Source organism: Brachycentrus maculatus, unplaced genomic scaffold, assembly GCF_059751285.1.
Source record: "Brachycentrus maculatus isolate JH-2025_06_01 unplaced genomic scaffold, ASM5975128v1 h1tg000658l, whole genome shotgun sequence".
NCBI lineage: Eukaryota > Metazoa > Arthropoda > Insecta > Trichoptera > Brachycentridae > Brachycentrus > Brachycentrus maculatus.
In genome coordinates this window covers 40,789-59,894 of record NW_028281393.1, presented here as the reverse complement: position 1 = coordinate 59,894, position 19,106 = coordinate 40,789, and the positions used below count along the sequence as shown (strand labels likewise).

Below are 19,106 nucleotides of genomic sequence, written 5' to 3'. Positions count from 1 at the left end.
TTTCTTGATAGAACGCGCTAAATAATTGTGTTCACTTGTCGACTGTCAATCCACTTTTCTCTACAACCAGTCGACACTATACAGGTTATCGAAAAATATTGCGAACATTAAAAATATATATAAGTATGCAGCTTGTGTAGCTTTTAATAAAATGAAAAGTCCTCTTAACTAAAAATTACAATTCCTTTTACAAATAATAATTTAAATAAAATCCTCGATAGCTCAAAATCAAAAATAGATATATAACAAAAAATTTGGTAGTTATTAAAATTCGTGTAGAGATTTTTATAGAAAATATATAGGCTAAACCGCGAGAAATTTAAAGACTAGAATTAAATAACATCGTAGCGGTCTTGTTAGTAATTATTTTTCGGAATTTGCAAATTATATAATAGTTACAAATCATTCATTCCACTCTCATAAACTAAAATTATAACACCTAGTACCACACATAGGCCAAATTAAAAATTATTTACAAAATTTAGAAATCCAAAACCGGGTTTCGTCGTAATCGACATCATCAGACTGGTTGTTTTGTTAAATTTGGTTATTTTGTTTTATTATTTTTTTTTACTCTATATCAGGAGTTATCATTATCTCAACTATTATCAGGAGTTATTTTGTTACATTATTTTTTGTCAACTCAACATGTATGTTGAGATGTCAAAAAATAATATAAAAAATAGCTCCTAATTGGTGATAATCCCGATATGAGAACAAGTATTTGGATACACTCAAAATATTGTAAACAGTTATTTTGGCATTATTTTTCAATAACCCTGTACTAGCCGTATTTTATTTGACACAAACAAAACTAAGCGTGCATATTAATCAGCTGACGCTTATCAAAGAGTCGCCGCCACGTCACACCTTGGCTAGTATCCACAATGGCTATCAGTAGGCTTACCATAATTATGGAACTCTAAACCGGGACAAGAGAGACATATAGGAAAAAAATCGAATACCTAAAGTTGTTTATTTAAAGTTAAGAAATTAGTAATTGTGCCAACTGTATTTAATTGTTTTTAATATTCTGTCATTTTTTTTTTCATGAAAGTCATTGCATGTAATGCCAAAGCTCGTACGGTAAACTCCAGCATGCGGCCGCGGTTATCCGACCAAATGATTTCATTATTGAGAAAGCACGCTCCAAAGGTGCTGAAGTCCCGGGTAGGCACAAAATATATTGTTTAATTTAATCAGATTAAATCGATGTGGTCAAACCGGGACGTATGGTAAGCCTAGCTATCAGCACACTCACACTCGATCAGCTGATAGCCACACTCCATACCTAACATTGATGGGAACTGAAAGTCCGCCGACAATAGGAGCTAATGACCGCGACACCTAATATGGAAACGTTTCATTACTATGGGAGATTTTTATGCCGATTCGCGCACAGCCGCACGGCTAGATTGCGAGATTGATAGAGAGCCATTTTTGGACAAAAATGATTAGCCTTATTCAAAGATTGCTACTGCTGCTTCGGAGAACCGAGTAACGATTTCACAAGTAAAATTCGGCAGGTATATTTAGAAGTCTATAAATAATATTCGATTGATAGCAATTTATTTCGAATCGTGAAAATTGTGAAATATATTGTATTATTCCTTCTAATACTAATTACAGATCACAAACTGGACTATTCACCATACAAATAATACTACATCGCTCACTCCTTTCAACAACGTCAAATAACAAAAATCGTAAATTTTCAGTTGTGCATGTTTTCAGTATGCCCAGAAAATGTACTATATCCCAGCAAAAGCGGCATATTTTTAACTTAATATTTACTCGCTACAGAGCAGAAAGTGTTGTTTTTGCATTTCGAAGAAAAGGTATTGTTCAATTATTTTTTAAATATACCTACCTACTATTTTTCAAATGGAGAAAAAACTTTCAGGTTTTACTTAAAAAGATCTGTTGCACAGTAAAAAGTTCAATAAGTGGCTTGATATTTATTTTTAATACATTTTATCGTATTCTTAAACTTTAAAAACTCCTGAAAAATGAATTTTTTGACGTTATTGAAAGGAGTGAGCGATATGATGGATATATGATATCTAAAAATTTGAGTGGTGTGGTTGTCAATCATGGGTAGAATAGTGAATGTTACACGTGTGTAGAGTGATCACTTAACCAGCATATGACAAGTCGTAAACCCCATTAATCATCGACGTTTTTAAAGAATCTTGGATATTTTTTTTGTTTTTTAAAAAAAAAAGTGTATAAAGTGACCACATAAACCAACCAATTTTTTCCCAGACTTCTCCTTCATCAATGTAGGTATGTAAAAAAGTTTATCCTCTGATTTATTTCAAAGAGTTATCTATATAGGTATAGAAATGTTTGTGCTTTTGGAGAAAAGAGTCACCTGTCTTAATTACCTGCTTACAAAGGCCGCAATTCTCTGTACAGCAAATACAAAGGATTCACGTTACAATCCCGTTCTGTCGTTACCAAACAACACAACATTTGTCCAACACTTGTTTTGCGAAATTTTTCCAAAGAAACATTAAAAAACAGCTCATTAACATGCCTTTCTATGTCCGCATTTGTAAATAATGAAGTGAGCATTATTTAATGGCCGGCTACTCGGACAAGCAAGTGTCGTGTTTAGCATGCAAACGGCACAGAGAAAATAATTATCATTAGCAGAACTTGTTCATGTACTGGACATATAACAGAAAATTCTAACAGTGGTTTCAGCTTTGAAAAGTTCATTGTCTGCTGTGCCACCGAAATATACAATATTACATACCCATGCACAATTTATTTTATTTTATTAATTTATATAGATTGATTTGTCCGCCTCCGTAGTGTAATGGTCAGCACGCTCGGCTACCGTTCTGGAGGTCCCGGGTTCGATTCCCAAGGGGGGGCGAATAAATAAAAGTGATTTTTTCAATGTAATATTTATTCAATATTACCCTGGACTGGTCTGAAGCGGAGGGCTGATCACCTTTCCTTCATGTGTGAAACGATCAAAATAACACTGCATTTATATGAAGCAGTGCCCTATGCACCATTGGGGTACGGATAAGGGTTTTTTTTATTATATAGATTGACAAAAGCAACGAATATAAAAAAAAAACATTAAAAGAATATACATTAAACAAAGCCAATTATAGTATATAACCACAGAAAATAAAAAAGATTAATACAAAATATTTAGTGTAGATCTAGCAAATAAACACGTATCCATGAGAGAAATGTGCATGTGTGAAGTGTGTAAGAGGGTGTGTGTGTGTGTGTGTGTGTGTGATGTTAATTCTTAATATCTTTTAAATTAAATGTTAAAAATCAAACACTGATTTTTAGAGTGTTCCGAATTGTATTTTATAAAAAAAAAAAAATGGAAAAATATACATCACTTGTAATCATTTGATCCCCCTGGAATCGAACCCGGGACCTCCAGAACGGCGACCGAGCGTGCTGGCCATTACACTACGGAGGCGGACAGCTGTATATCTGCTCTAAATGATATATACAAACGAGTATAAGACCTGTAAGTATGTAAGTGAGTACATGTATAGTACGTATGGTACATATGTTCACCCTTCAAGCTTTTCACTCTTCCCTAAGCACCGACTCGACGATATATTATCCTGATGTAGGTACTACAGCCGGAATGATCCACCCCTATCCGTTGACGAGATTAAACGTCCGCTATAAAGCGTTCTCTTCTTATAATTGATACTTTTGTGAAATGTCGCAGATGGGCCACTAGCGAAGCGACGTGACGAAGCACGCGAAGGTATTTATTTAAACTTTAATCGTTAGCCTACTTAAATGAAACTTTGCGGAATGCAATATGTGTGTAACTCGTCATCCACATTAAAACTTTGTACGGCTGTCTGAAACGGAGCGTAGAACTTGGGAATATTAGCTATTAAATTCCAGTTATTCTCAAACTAAGTGATATAGCTCTTCTAGCGTTAGCGTGGATCTGGTACCTACATGGAAACTAAAATAAGGCGCCCAGGAAGAAGTTAGTCTTCTTTTTCTTCTTGTTCTTGGTGTGTAGGCCTTGTGGCCAGTTTTTTTAGAGGGATTAGCCTCCTGAGATGTAGATTCCCAGCTGTCGATCCATCTCTTTGGTGGTCTGCCCGGGAGTTGTATACCTTATGGATGGCTCCTCAGATGCGCATACCATTGTCTCCTTCGTTACCTTCTCCACCTAACGACAACTTAGATTTCACATATTTCCCTTAAGAAGTAAGTAAAAATAAAAAATATAATCTCTAAATATATTACTCTCATATAAATTCCAGTGAATCTCAAAGCGAGTGATATCGCTCTCCTAGCGTTATAGTGGATCAGGTACCTTCGAGAAAACTAAAATGGGGCACCCAGGAAAAAGTAAGCAAAAATCAATAATATACCAAAAGCTCTATAAACCTACTGCTTGTGACTTTCAATATTAGTTTTACTTGGTAAATACTACTATTACTTAAATTCTACTGTATTACGTGTTTCGTAGGGTGAATAATCCAGAATCTGATAAAATAAATGATATTAATATTTAAATAAAAATTGTGGATATAAACATAAAGAGACTGAAAAATAAATTAATGATACTTATATTTCACAGATGTCATTGAATGAGTAGCTATAAGAAGTAGACCTGAGGTGGACACATGGCCAAGAGGTCAAACGGAAGCTGGATTAGAAGCATTCTCTATCAGAGCTGGGTTGACAGGTACCCAGACCCTAAACGACCCTAGGACGATACTCGAAAGGCATCCTAAAACATTTCACCCTTCGTTGAATGAGGACTACTTAGTACATATTGTAATGAAAAATGAAGAGGAGACCTATGTCCAACACTGAAGTGCATGAACAAGAGAAAAGAACATAAATACATCGAAAGTTACCGTTTGAATCAACAAACAATTTTATTTTTGAAATAGTAAAATAAGCCATAAAGTTTGGCGATCCATATTTACTAACTAACTATCATGTCGTATTCCACAAGGGTAGGCCAAACAGTCTGTCTTTGCTTCAAACTTCGCTTGTTCCACATTCATGCATCTGCTCATATATAGCCGCCGATTATTCCGACTCCTGATCTTTCTACTTACAAATATTTAAAATACTTGATCGTGCTAAATTTTCATCCGTCTTCCTCTGCTACTATTTTTAAGCACATTTGCCTTATAAATTTGTTTTACTGTTTTTTCTCCACTTATTTGATTCGCTTGCCGAAACCATCTCAACACACTTATCATAATTTTACCGATAATGCTCATCTCAGCCTTGCATTATTTCCTTATATCAATCGTTTGACATACCTATGTAAAGTGATCACTTAAACCAGCCAATCTGCTTCAGACATCCATATTCTTCTTCATCTATGTTAATTTGTTAAAATAATAATATAAAATAATATTTTAGCTTCGGTATCTTGAATAGTGGTACCAGGGAATCATAAGTGTATATGTACATAATAAAATATTAACACCGTGATGTCTGTATAGTGCTTCTAACCTGTGATTACCTTATTAGACACGCTCATCGATACAAAGGAACCGTCTCCCTTTCATTAGGCGATGGGACAAGGGGGTTGGTCCGTTTTCTGGCATCAAATTGCAGGGCATTGCCGGTATCGACTGTTAATAGCATAAAAATTAAATGCATATTCTCAGTACTTAAAATAATCACAGCAGGAGTGGAGAAATGGAAATACACCCGCCCCTAAAATTACGAGTCTGAAAGGAAAAGTCTAGAATATTAATGTACATGTCATTTTTAAAACGTACGTTAAGACAAAAGCATTTTCTGGTATACGACAATGATATTTAAAAATTCATAAATACGGAGGGTATGTATTATAAAATAACATGAACGAAAGACGGAAGAAAGATTTAAAAATATATATATATATATATATATATATATATATATATATATATATATATATATATATATATATATATATATATATATATATATATTTATATATATATATATATATATATATATATATATATATATATATATATATATATATATATATATATATAAATATATATATATATATATATATAAATATATATATATATATATATATATATATATATATATATATATATATATATATATATATATATATATATATATATATATATATATATATATATATATATATATATATATATATATATATATATATATATATATATATATTTATTAATTGCCTTAGAAAATTCTCCTCGCCTATATTAAATACAAGGATTTATGGCATATATAGTTTTTATGCCTTAGAAATTATAGTGAATGAGTATATTTCATAATAAATGGATAAGGTTGATACCTCGAATCAATACAAACGATACAACAATACAAATGTACACAATCCATTCAATATCTTATATCAATCGAGATTTGTCACATAGCTCATTTATTCGTCTTATTCGTCTTGTCATTAAAAATGATTATTTCTTGAATTCATTTTGCAACTCGCAAAAATCGAACCCGCAACGCTAGTTTCGCAGTCGATCGTCTACCCGACTACGCAACGGCCCCTAACTCTCAGTTTTCACCAGTTCATCAATCATCGAATCACCGCCCAAAAAGTTTCATGTTAAAAAGTATGAGTGAGTTTTCTTTGAATGTTTTTCCCAGATTATTTTTTGACATCTCATCAAAGATGAAGAAAAATATGGAAATCTAGGCATTTACGGGGCTGACGACCGTCATAGGCTGGTTTAAGTGATCATTTTACATTCGTATTCATTCACCAATTCTACCCATTCACCAATTCTACCCATTATTGACAACCACACTACTCAAATTCTTGGAAGTTCTATATATATGAGCTAATTTCGAAACATTATTCTTTAATCACTTGAACTTCACTAGAGACATCTATTGGTGAGATGAAAAGAAGCTTTTTATTGAGCAGTAACTCTTTTATTAGTATGTGACGTCCGAATCCTGGATTATAATCACACACATGAGAAACGCCAGAAAATATCATTTTCATTTTTTATTATTTAAGCTTATTATTTGATTAATAAGCTTAATAATATTTTCATATTATTTAAGCTTATCATATGACAAGATAATTTATTTACAACATTTTGAGTGTACAAATACTTGTTCACAAAATCTGGATTATCTCCAATTACAAGAGTTATTTTCATATTATTTTTTGACATTTCATCAAAAAAGAAGAAGAACATTCTTCTTCATTTTTGATGAGATGTCAAAAAATAATATGAAAATAACTGCTGTAATTGGAGATAATCCAGATTTTGTGAACAAGTATTTGGACACACTCAAAATGTTGTTTTTCCCAGACACAGCAGAATGTAGTGGAAAATTTACACCTCAGATAGAAGTCAGGAGCCATTATTTTACCGTGTCTATTGGTAGAAAGCGCCAAAACACCATTAAGAACGTAGTACTCGAGTTCGTGGGTACCTAACACTTTATAAATGATACTGCGTGCTAAGTTATCTAAGTGATCTTCTGGCGAGCGAACGTAATGCGTGCCAGGGCGTAATCTCGTGTAAAATCAATGTTCAGACATTCATTAAATTTCTGGATCGGATAACAAACGCTAAAGGTTGTGTAAGTGCTGATTTAAATTGGTTTCCTGGTTCGGTGTTTTTATCCTTAGTTTATTTACGACCTACTTCTGCCCTCGACAGGCGGACGAGTGATAGAAAATAAGAAACAGATGAATGATAAGGATGATAACAAAAAGATGAATGAACGATTAATGATAAGGTGAGTGTTAATAAGAAAAGGGTTCACTCATATTATTTATTCCGTCTCGTTGTATGTAAATTAAGCCATTGAATTCCAAATAATTTTGTGACGAACACATATCGCTCACTCCTTTCAACAACGTCGAAAATCGTCAATTTTCAGTTGTGCATGTTTTCGGAAATAAATGTATTACATCCCAGCAAAAGCAGCATATTTTTAACTTATTTTTTACCCGCTACAGGGCAGAAAGTGTTGTTTTTGCATTTTGAAGAAAAGGCATCGTTTAATATATATTTTTTTAATTTTACTAAATATTTTTCAAATTGAGAAAAAACATTTAAGTTTTACCTAAAAAAAATGTTGCACAGTAAAAAGTTCAATAAGTGGCTTGATATTTATTTTTCATACATTTTTTTATATTTTTAAACTTTAAAATCGATCTCCTGAAAAATCAAGTTTATTTGATATATGACGTTGTTGAAAGGAGTGAGCGATATCATAAATTCTAGTCATCTCTTTAACATATATGTCGTCTAATTCCAAATCCCATTGTAGTTTGGTGAAAATATTTTTCATTAATTGATTCGAAAGTCACTTTGTAGTAAATTAAAAAAGAAAACATTATTGGCATCTTCTATTGGGGCATTTAAAAAAAATACAATATCAAAAGAAGTAATTTCAGCATTAGAAGGAAAGTTTATATATTTGTTTAATTTTATCAATAAATTGTAAGGTATTCTTTATACCATAAATTTGTGATTTTTTTAGGAGAGAAAATTAAATTATTAAGTATAGTTTATATTTTGGTGTACTCACATATGATACAACTGGTCTAATAGGAACATTTTTTTTTTATTCATTTAATATATTTACATTTTTATTTATAACATAATACATTTGAATCATTTATACTTATGGAGAACTTTTATATATCGATTCGCTGTGCCTCTCCATAAAAGAGGCTGTGCTCTTGTGCTTAGAGAGGGACTTACACTCGTGGTTTAATGTTATAGAATAAAATATATAATAGTTTAATGTATGTTTTTTTAAGATTTAAATGTATAGAGCTTTAATTTTTTTCTCAAGTATTTTTTTTTCATATATTTTGTTTATTTCTTTAGGGAGTTTATTGAAATGTTTGATTGCCAAATATTTGAAGTTTTGCTGAAATTGCTTGGTGTTGCATTTTGGAGTAGAAAAATCGTTTGAGAATCTCGATGATTTATTTTGACTTATTTAGGCAATTCGTACATTCTTGGGGTTCGGGGTTTTTTATTAATAAGAAACACTTGAATATAACCTATAATGACTGGGAATTGTTCAAGTACTACATATACCTGATTTTTTTTATATTTGGTTTTTGTTATGACCTGTTGATGAAAACATGTAGTTTTTGAAACTAGTCGTGTGTAATTAAATAAAACACAATATGTGGTGTTATTTTTTTTAAATGAGGGTGGTATTTTTTAAAATAAGAGTTCACTCTATTATGAATCGAAACAATGGCAGCACTTTGTTACAAACATTTCATTCAGAAAACACTCGTTCCCATGTAAGGTCGTAACTTAACTGCTTATCTCCACTATAAAAGCGATTGGGTGTAATTAAACGTGGTCTTACGAGAGAATAACGTTTTTGTCTAGTAGCTAGAATATTCCTTCACGGACAGTATAAGGAAAATCTATATTATTTATTGATTCGGCATTAACTTTGTAGAATGAACTGTTGACTATTTGAAAAATTGAACACTTGCATAAAACCACTTATTGAGTTTTATTTCATAACACACGACAAGTTTCGAAAACTACAGATGCATTAAAAAGGTATCAGGAATCGTATGCCATCGGTAAAATTCACACGCCTTACATATAAAATTGGACGTTCTATTGTAAAATAACAATAATAATAAAACCCTTATCCGCGTCGCAATGGTGCATAGGGCACTGCGTCATATCAACGCAGTGTTATTTTGATCGTTTACACATGAAGGAAAGGTGATCACCCCTTCGCTTCAGGTACCAGTCCAGGGTAATATTGAATAAATATTACAGTGAAAAAATCACTTATATTTATTAGACCTCCCCTGGGAATCGAACCCAGGACCTCCAGAACGGTAGCCGAGCGTACTGACAATTACACTGCGGAGGCGGACAGTGTATAATATAAAAATTTAAATTTATTCATGATAGTACTCATGATTTAAAGTAGTAATGAAAATCTTGTCTGAAAACTTCAGTTCACATCGCGCGCATATACTATGACGGCGCGCCGCGCAGGCTTGCTTACTTGACGACTTATGCTCTTGATAGTCTTAAGAATAAAATATGTGGGCAAGTATACACATTAACAGGTTATAAAACATAATAGGAATACAGTTTAATAAATGTATCTTTTTTTTTAAATTTAATACATATAACGCTCAATTTGTTTTTTAAAACGTCCAATTGGTAGTGAAAAATCTGTGCAAATACTAGATTCGAGAACTGAAGAAGCGAATATCAGATAAATTATTCGTAGACATAAAAGTATTTTTGGATTTTTGAGGATTATTGTGCTTGGTCGATTTTCAATTTCGGATTAGTACCGCGGGTAGTTTCATACAACCGCGGATCATAGCATCGGAAAAGGGGGTTGATATCAGGCTTTACTGAAATAAAAGTTTATCGAAGGGTGGGGCGGGGGGAATAATCGTTCCAGTCGAAGCGGAGACCGCGGATAGGGGAGCGAAGCGTGACGCGCCGCACTGCAAGAACAGACAAAAATAATAAATTACCATTTTACAGGAAGTGTCCGCACTTAAATTCACCAATGAAAGAAACCATAGGGAGGGGTGGTTTGCCATGTTTGACCCTTGATTGGTTTTACGACTTCCGACGAAACAGCGGAATGTAAAATACAGGTTGGGCTGTGAGCCAAGGGTATTTCGCAATATTCCTAGATACTTTTTTTACTTTTGGTTTTATCAGCTTTTATTTTATTTTTGTTCCTAAGTAAAGTGTGCAGTGCTCGATGATTAAAATTCATATCCGTTTATTATATAATAAACCATGTATAAGAATTCAAACGACAAAAATTAAACAATTTGATAATTAAAACTCTCCTTATAATTCATCTTTCTCCTTATAATACACTTTGTGTAATACCTCTTTACAATACTACAAAATTAACAATGCTTTGAATATGCAAAATACATTACATAATTATTTATAAATGTATATATGTAAATTGAAACACTCTCCTTATCATCCATTGTTCTGTTTATGTAATACCACTTTTTTTAAGGTGGCATTACACAAAGTAAACGATGAATGATAAGGAGAGTGTTTTATTACCATACCACAAAGTTATCAATGCTTTTAATAATCAAAATGTTCATGTATAAATATATATATATATATATATATATATATATATATATATATATATATATATATATATATATATATATATATATATATATTATATATATATATATATATATATATATATATATATATATATATATATATATATATATATATATATATATATATATATAAATATATATATATATATACATATATATGTATATTATATATATATATATATATATATATATATATATATATACATATATATATATATATATATATATATATATATATATATATATATATATATATATATATATATATGTATATATATATATATATACATATATATATATATATATATATATATATATATATATATATATATATATATATATATATATATATATATATATATGTATATATATATTTATATATATATATACATATATATATATATATATATATATATATATATATATATATATATATATATATATATATATATATATATATATATATATTTATATGTATTTATATGTATATATATATATATATATATATATATATATATATATATATATATATATATATATATATATATATATATATATATATATATAGCATCATTATGCATAGGTACGGTACAATGGTAGCGATTCTACAAGTTCCCTTGTGCATAAGTTCATCAAAGGGTAAGTAAAGGCCGCGGTGAAAAATAGTCCAAATCTGCGAATTATAAAAACGTCGTATTTTTATATATTTATTTGATGACTTTACAGCTGTCATGCAGCACAATAGCTGTAGTTGTAGCACAATATTTAATAATTTCCTTCCCTATCTTCAAAAATAAATAATGAATAAAGATTTGATCTTTTTTTTTATTTATGTCTTACTTAAAAAATACCAGTAACAAAATAAGATAACATCTTTTATTTCAGATGTGAAAAACATTGTATGAACAATAATTCGATAGGCGTGTCTTGCAAATGAATATTTTATATCATGTCATTCTATCAAGGTAAAATGAAGAAATATGTTTGGGAATATTGAGTAATTCCGTAATATCTGCTATAATATGGCCAGTAAAATGCGATATTCCATACACACATGAAATGCTGAAACTGGAGAAGCGAGTGTCGGGTTGAGTATTCGATATTGTAAAATAATATTTCGTTATTATATGGTAAAACATGTGACATGACAGGTGAAAGACGAACGCAAGTTTAACTGACAACGCAAGGTGTAAAATGTCCCAACTTACTTATTTAACACATATCCTTTATACCAAATTACTAAAAGCAATTACACATTTTCGATTTTAATGAAAAAACTGATTCTTGACACGTAAGGTAATTTGGTATTGAGAACCTGAAAACATTATTTTTAATCAAAACTTGATCCTTTATGAATTACTATTTTTTTGACCATACTGCGTTGTTCGTTTAATTCGTATATATAGTATATTATTATTATTTATTGGATGATTAAGAGGCGTTTTCGTAATATATAACCTGAAGGGGAGTTATAATTCAATATACGAGAAAAAATAATATAAATATACTTTTTTTAATAATTTTTTCTTATAATAATTAAAAAATAAAACTCAGTAAAAAGCCTTAAATATAAACATCGGATAGTGATAATTACAGTCCATCATGTATACATATATATATAAATATATATATATATATATATATATATATATATATATATATATATATATATATATATATATATATATATATATATATATATATATATATATATATATATATATATATATATATATATATATATATATATTTATATAAATATATATATATATATATATATATATATATATATATATATATATATATATATATATATATATATATATATATATATATATATATATATATATATATATATATATATATATATATATATATATATATATATACAGTGGGTGGCCATATTATTAGGGACACTTCGAATTCCCTGCAATTTTCATTATTAAATGAATTTAATGAGCAAATAATTTGGTTTTTTGAATATTTTTTTTTTGATTGGGGTGCTTTAATTAGAATTAAGAAACTGTATTATCATGGATTTAAAAATACCAATTTATTTTTATCATAAAAAGTGATTATTCTACAATTTCAAAAAAATCTTAATTTTTAGTAATAACACCCTTTGTTGCGATTACAACCTCCAAACGTCAGGGCATACTTTTTAATGCAGATTTTTGCATTGTGCCAGAGATTAGGGTTATTATGCCATACTCTGATAAGAGTTTCTATCATTTGCCGCTTGGTGGTGATGACTTCTTTAGCAATCTCACGTTTCGTTAGTTCCCAAAGGTTTTCAATAGGGTTCATATCCAGCTAATTCCCCGGGTAAGGCAAAACACAGAGGTTTTTTTCAGCCAAGAATGTGATAACACTCCTGACTTTATGACACGATACCGAATCATGCATTAACACATACTCTTCATCGCCAGGGAACCATTCTTGAGCCTCGGCTGGAGTCGACTTTTCAGTACTCGCTGGTACTGGTCTTGCCTTATGGTCCCTTCCATGATAAAGAGGCATCCCATACCCTTAAATGAGATCAAAGACCACAACAATATACTAACAGGGTGTTTTTAACCCTCTCCACAAGGCAGTCTGGGTGGAATTTTTCTCCTGGGCCACGTCGGACAAATGAAGTTTTTCCCACCAAAATTTTAAATGTTGACTCGTCCAAGAAGCTGACCTATAATGTATTACCATAGTTGCAAAAATACATATATTTTTATCTTCTTAATTTATTATGTGAATACAATTCATAAATACTCGATTCCAGTCCAAAACAGTCATATTCCGGTGTTCTTTGGCCCATAGGAGTCGTTTTTTCTTCATGCCTCAGTCAGGCGTAGTTTTTTGGTTGGACGTCGACCCATTAGATTTACTTCAACTAACCGTCTCTCAACTATCCTTTTGGATATGTTGATTCCTTCATCGTTTATCAACAGAAATCAACAATAATTAGACAATCAACAGACTTTTTACGATTTTGGAAATAGATGTCCCTGATTTTATGGGCACCACGCGGAATTGTGATGCTTTTTCTGCCTTTTTTTCCGACGCGGGCTAATTCTAGACGCAGGTTTTTATCAATTTTTCTTTGTACCCGATGGACTCCTGACTTCAAAACATCTGCAAGTGCTGCTATTTCTCTCTGGAAATATGTGGAATGAAGTAGTAAGGTTATAACTTTCCTACATTTTCTCGGAGATATGTTTGAAGACTTGCCCATACTTAAATTGAGAATATTATGGTTCAGTTCAAACTAAATTGAATTTTATTAAAAAATTAATTGAAATTAACTTATTGAATTAGCAAAACTAATAAATTATTAAACAACATGAACTCAAAAAACTTACACAAAATGGTTTAAAAAAATATTAACTGAGCTCACACTAATATCATTTTTCACTAATCAACATTTAAATGAAAAAAAACTTACTTATTTGATATTTCACAGTATTGATACATCTTCTTAACAATAATTATGATACCAGCAACAAAAATACAAAAGAAAAAATAATTATAATTAATTAATTTGACCAAAAAATTCATTTAAACTTGAAAATTACAAAAAAGTACAAGTGTCCCTAATAATTTGGCCACCCACTGTATATATATATATATATATATATATATATATATATATATATATATATATATATATATATATATATATATGTAAGCCAAAAAATGTGGAATGATTTCACTTATCAAACATTTTTTTAAATATTTAAATATGGATTGATTACGAACATAAAACGACTATCGCTAGTTTTATCTCAAATTCACCGGAAACGATGTGTAATAAATAACGTGTTATCTAGCTTAGCTATCCAGTTATAATATTCGCCAATATAATTAATAAAGAAATCATTTTTACATTGAGATTTACCGAATTAATCAAAGAGCATAGAACCGCTCTGTAACGAATTTTGCCTTCATGGTATTATAACCGTTTGATCTGTTTTATGTTGTTTTGTTTTAATATGGAAGCCAAACTGAAAAGGTGAAGTGCTTAAAGATGGGCTGCATTTGGTAAATTATCAAATGTCCTAAAATCCTCAAACATACCCGAAGAGGAAAATACTCAAACAAAGTGACTCTTGCGATGTCGACGCCCAGTTATCCTCCCATCTCTTTGGTAGTCTTCCGGGAAGCTGGTGATCAGTGGTATCGCGTTAACTGCAATGTATGAGATCCTTGATTCATCCAGCCTGTTGACAAGGTCTCTCCAAAACCTTCTTATTTCTCTATTCTACCGTACGACGTTTTCGGTCTCACGGGTCCACCTGATATTTTTGCTTCGAATTCTGTTTTTGAGCGTCCTCACTTTAGGCTTTCATTTCCGATCTTCCGAGTAGGTTTTTGGTTCTGGTTTTGTCAGCTCTTGTCCCCATCGCATATATTTTGATTAATCTTATTCATGTCTTGTATATTCTGACTTTATTTTTACTTTTTGACTAATTAGAGACGTCAGCCTGCAGACATTTCAGGATGCCTGAGATGACTGCAGGCTGTCAGGGTTTTTAAATATAAATTTTATATGGAAAAACCCTGACATGAAGATAAATATAACTATTTTGTGCACATCCATCATGACATATTGGATCAAATGCAGAGCGGACACCGCAGTAACAAAAAAAGTGTGTCAGAATGAAGGCTGCAAGGAGCATATATGGCAAGAGACTACGAGATAGAATAAGAAACATCAGGATAAGAGAAACATGCGAGATCGAAGATTTCATTACGAGGGGAAGGGAAATGAAAAAGATAATGGTAAGAGCATGTGAGGAGAATGGAACCATCCAGACTATCCTAGATTGCACTGCACGACCAACCCCAAATTGGACTACTTCTAGGCATAACACCAAAGAGATGGATTGGCAGCTGAAAATCGACATCGCAGGAGGCTAATAGAATGTTTTTGAAGGGATAACCCCCTTCAAATGGCCATAAGGCTAAGAAGAAGAAAACTTATTTGACCATTTTTGATTTTTCGAAACTTTTCATATCTCGTCACTTCTGTATATTTAGAAAAATATTTTGGAATTCAACAATGAACAGCTGAGGCGAGAACAATTCATCCGGCGCTATCTGCAACGCAACATGGCCGACCCTTCCCGCTATTAAATCTTCCCAGATCCCTCGGCCCGCCTGCCCAATCTCCTCGAGTATTTATTTATTAGCGGCAAAGTGGGTGAATGCAGCGGACCGAGAAGCGAGAATCCCTTCAGTGCCCTCCGCAGTGTTCCAACATAATTCTACACAGGTCCAGACTGAAAGTAATCCTGCCTTATGCCCGACGTGCTGTGTACCAACTCCAATTATATCTGCTTCAATATTTGTTAGGCGTAAAAATTATAATAACATTATATTATTTTATATTATTTTTTGACATATCATCAAAGATGAAGAAGAATATGGTATAAAAGTATAATAAAAGAGTTTCTGCTTAATAAAAAGCTTTTTTTCATCTCACCAATAGATGTCTCTAGTGAAGTTCTAGTGATTCAAAAATAATGTTTCAAAATTGGTTCATATTTTTAGAACTTCCAAGAATTTTAGTAGTGTGGTTGTCAATAATGGGTAGAATTGGTGAATGTTACACGTGTTTAAAGTGATCACTTAAACCAGCCTATGACGGTCGTCAGCCCCGTAAATGCCCAGACTATCATATTCTTCTTCATCTTTGATGAGATGTCAAAAAATAGTAAAAAAACTCCTGTAATTAGATATATTATTAGATTAAAACAAAGTGGAAAAGTTAAAAATATTAGTTTTAATCTAATAATGTATTAAAATGCAATTCCATCACGAAGTGTCAGTGGATAATATAAACCTGCAATTAGAGATAATCCAGATTTTGTGAACAAGTATTTGAACACACTCAAAATGTTGTATATTATTTTAATTTTCATAAATTCATGGAAATCTATAGTTTGGCGAGGTATTGCTGAAGGTATTTCAAAAAAAAAAATTTTTTTTAAAGTTTTTTTAAAAGCGTAAGAAAAAAGGTATATTCCTGATACTCAAAGAAACATGAAAAGGTACAAATATCTTTCCAAAAAATTATAGGGAAAAGAGAATGACACTGACTGCGAAAATTATCTATGGCTTTTGCCATAAACATTGCGATATCTATATAAACTAAAATGTGGATAAAAAAAATGATTTCACAACATAGACAAAGAAGAATATGAATATAAGACATTTAGGTACAAGGATTACGATCCGTTGTTGTCTGTTATAAGTGATCACTTTATACAAGTGTAACATTCACATAAAAAGCTTAATTACTCCAAAGTGTAAACTCGTGTCCCATCAGGAACAATTAAATGTAGAATAAGTGAAAAAATATATATGAACCGTCGATGCGCTGTTTAGAGCTGCCCAAGTCAAGGACAATTACTCTCAAGTGATAGTTGACATCAGGGGGACCTGACATGATACGAAAAGAAGATGAAGAAATAAAAAATAGACTGCTTACCTTAGAAGGAGGGTAGTTAGTGGCAGATCTAAAGATCCCAAGCTTTTTTTTAATCTGCAATACTTTTGTGGTGAGTTCCTGCATAAAAAAAAACATGTTGATTAGTTTTCTGTGTAATTGTATATTATGGCAACCCAGATATGAACAGAAATCGATTGATTATAAGAATAACCGTGTTTTTAAAATAATTAAAATTCTTCTTTATTGCTCGGTTTAATACCGAGTAATAAATCTTGAAACCACACCTTGAATCCATTATTATGCTATGTAATTATAATATGAAGCACAACTAATGCTTGATTTCTTGTGAACGAATAAAAAAACCATCGAAAATATTCCAAACCTGTTTAATTTGCAGCGAAATTTTAATTGTTTACTTTTATTGTATAAAATTACAGAGATACATCCTGATTTATATTTTATTACACACATATTTCTGTGAAAAATAACAGTAAAATTTTAAAACTGGAAAACATCATGTCGAAAATTAACTAACTAACCGACTAACCATAACGCTGCTTTCCGAGGGGGTAGGCAGAGAGAATAAACGCCACACCAATCTATATTTGCAAAAATTATTATTCTCTTCCACATTAATGTATTTCCTTATACGTTCCCGCCTAAAATTTCGTCTCGCTTTCAAGTATTTGACATACTTGATAATGACAATTTTTCCTCGGTCTTCGTCAGCTCGTTTTTTCAACTACATTCGCCTCATAAATTTGTTTTTCTGTTCTTTCCTCGCTCATTTCCACATGTCCAAACTATCTCAACACACCTTTCTTAAAAATCGTCGATAATAAAACTAACACAGAAGATTAGAAATAATGTAACACTTCTTAGTATATTAATGTAAACATGACTAGTTTCAAGAACTACAGACTCTCTCATCGATACGTGAAAACAAAACATGGTTACAACATCTTTGGTGTGTTCACAAACCAGGGTCGCTCCACTTTTAAAAAATAAGGGAGTAATTTAGACACTTTTAGTAAAATCTCAACAAAGATAGACAAGAATTTAAAAGTATCTAGGTATTTACAGGGTTAAAGGCCCTTCAAAGGCTGGTTTAAATGATCACTTAATACACGTGTAACATTCATAATATTTACACATGATTGACAACCACGCTACTCATATTTTTGAAACACATATATATTATAAATCTCATGACGCTTTATGTTTCAGAGGAGTTCAAGGGAGCATCTATGGTTGGCTTAAGATAGCTTTTATTTTTTTCAAAAGCCCTTTATTTGTATATTATTTCGAGAAATAAAAATACTTTGTGTTCTGATCCACTCACATTTTTATTTAACCAACTAGTTTCGGCAACAACCTGTTGCCCTCTTCAGGGTTACATTTATTACTAACCCTGAAGAGGGCAACAGGTTGTTGCCGAAACTAGTTGGTTAAATAAAAATGTGAGTGGATCAGAACACAAAGTATTTTTATTTCTCGAAATAATATATCAAGATGATCCACAAAGTTAATGCTTTC

The 19,106-nt window shown here is 31.1% G+C and overlaps 1 protein-coding gene across 1 annotated transcript in view; it reads right to left on the bottom strand.

Annotated features, from left to right (window-relative positions):
• LOC148300759 (netrin receptor UNC5B-like) overlaps nucleotides 1-17,688 on the bottom strand; it is a 58,514-nt gene extending 40,826 nt beyond the window's left edge. The window contains exon 1 of the mRNA XM_088274344.1: nucleotides 17,610-17,688. The gene's annotated coding sequence lies outside the window, so the exon portion shown is untranslated. The remainder of the gene's footprint in view (nucleotides 1-17,609) is intronic.
• Nucleotides 17,689-19,106: the final 1,418 nt, after the last annotated feature.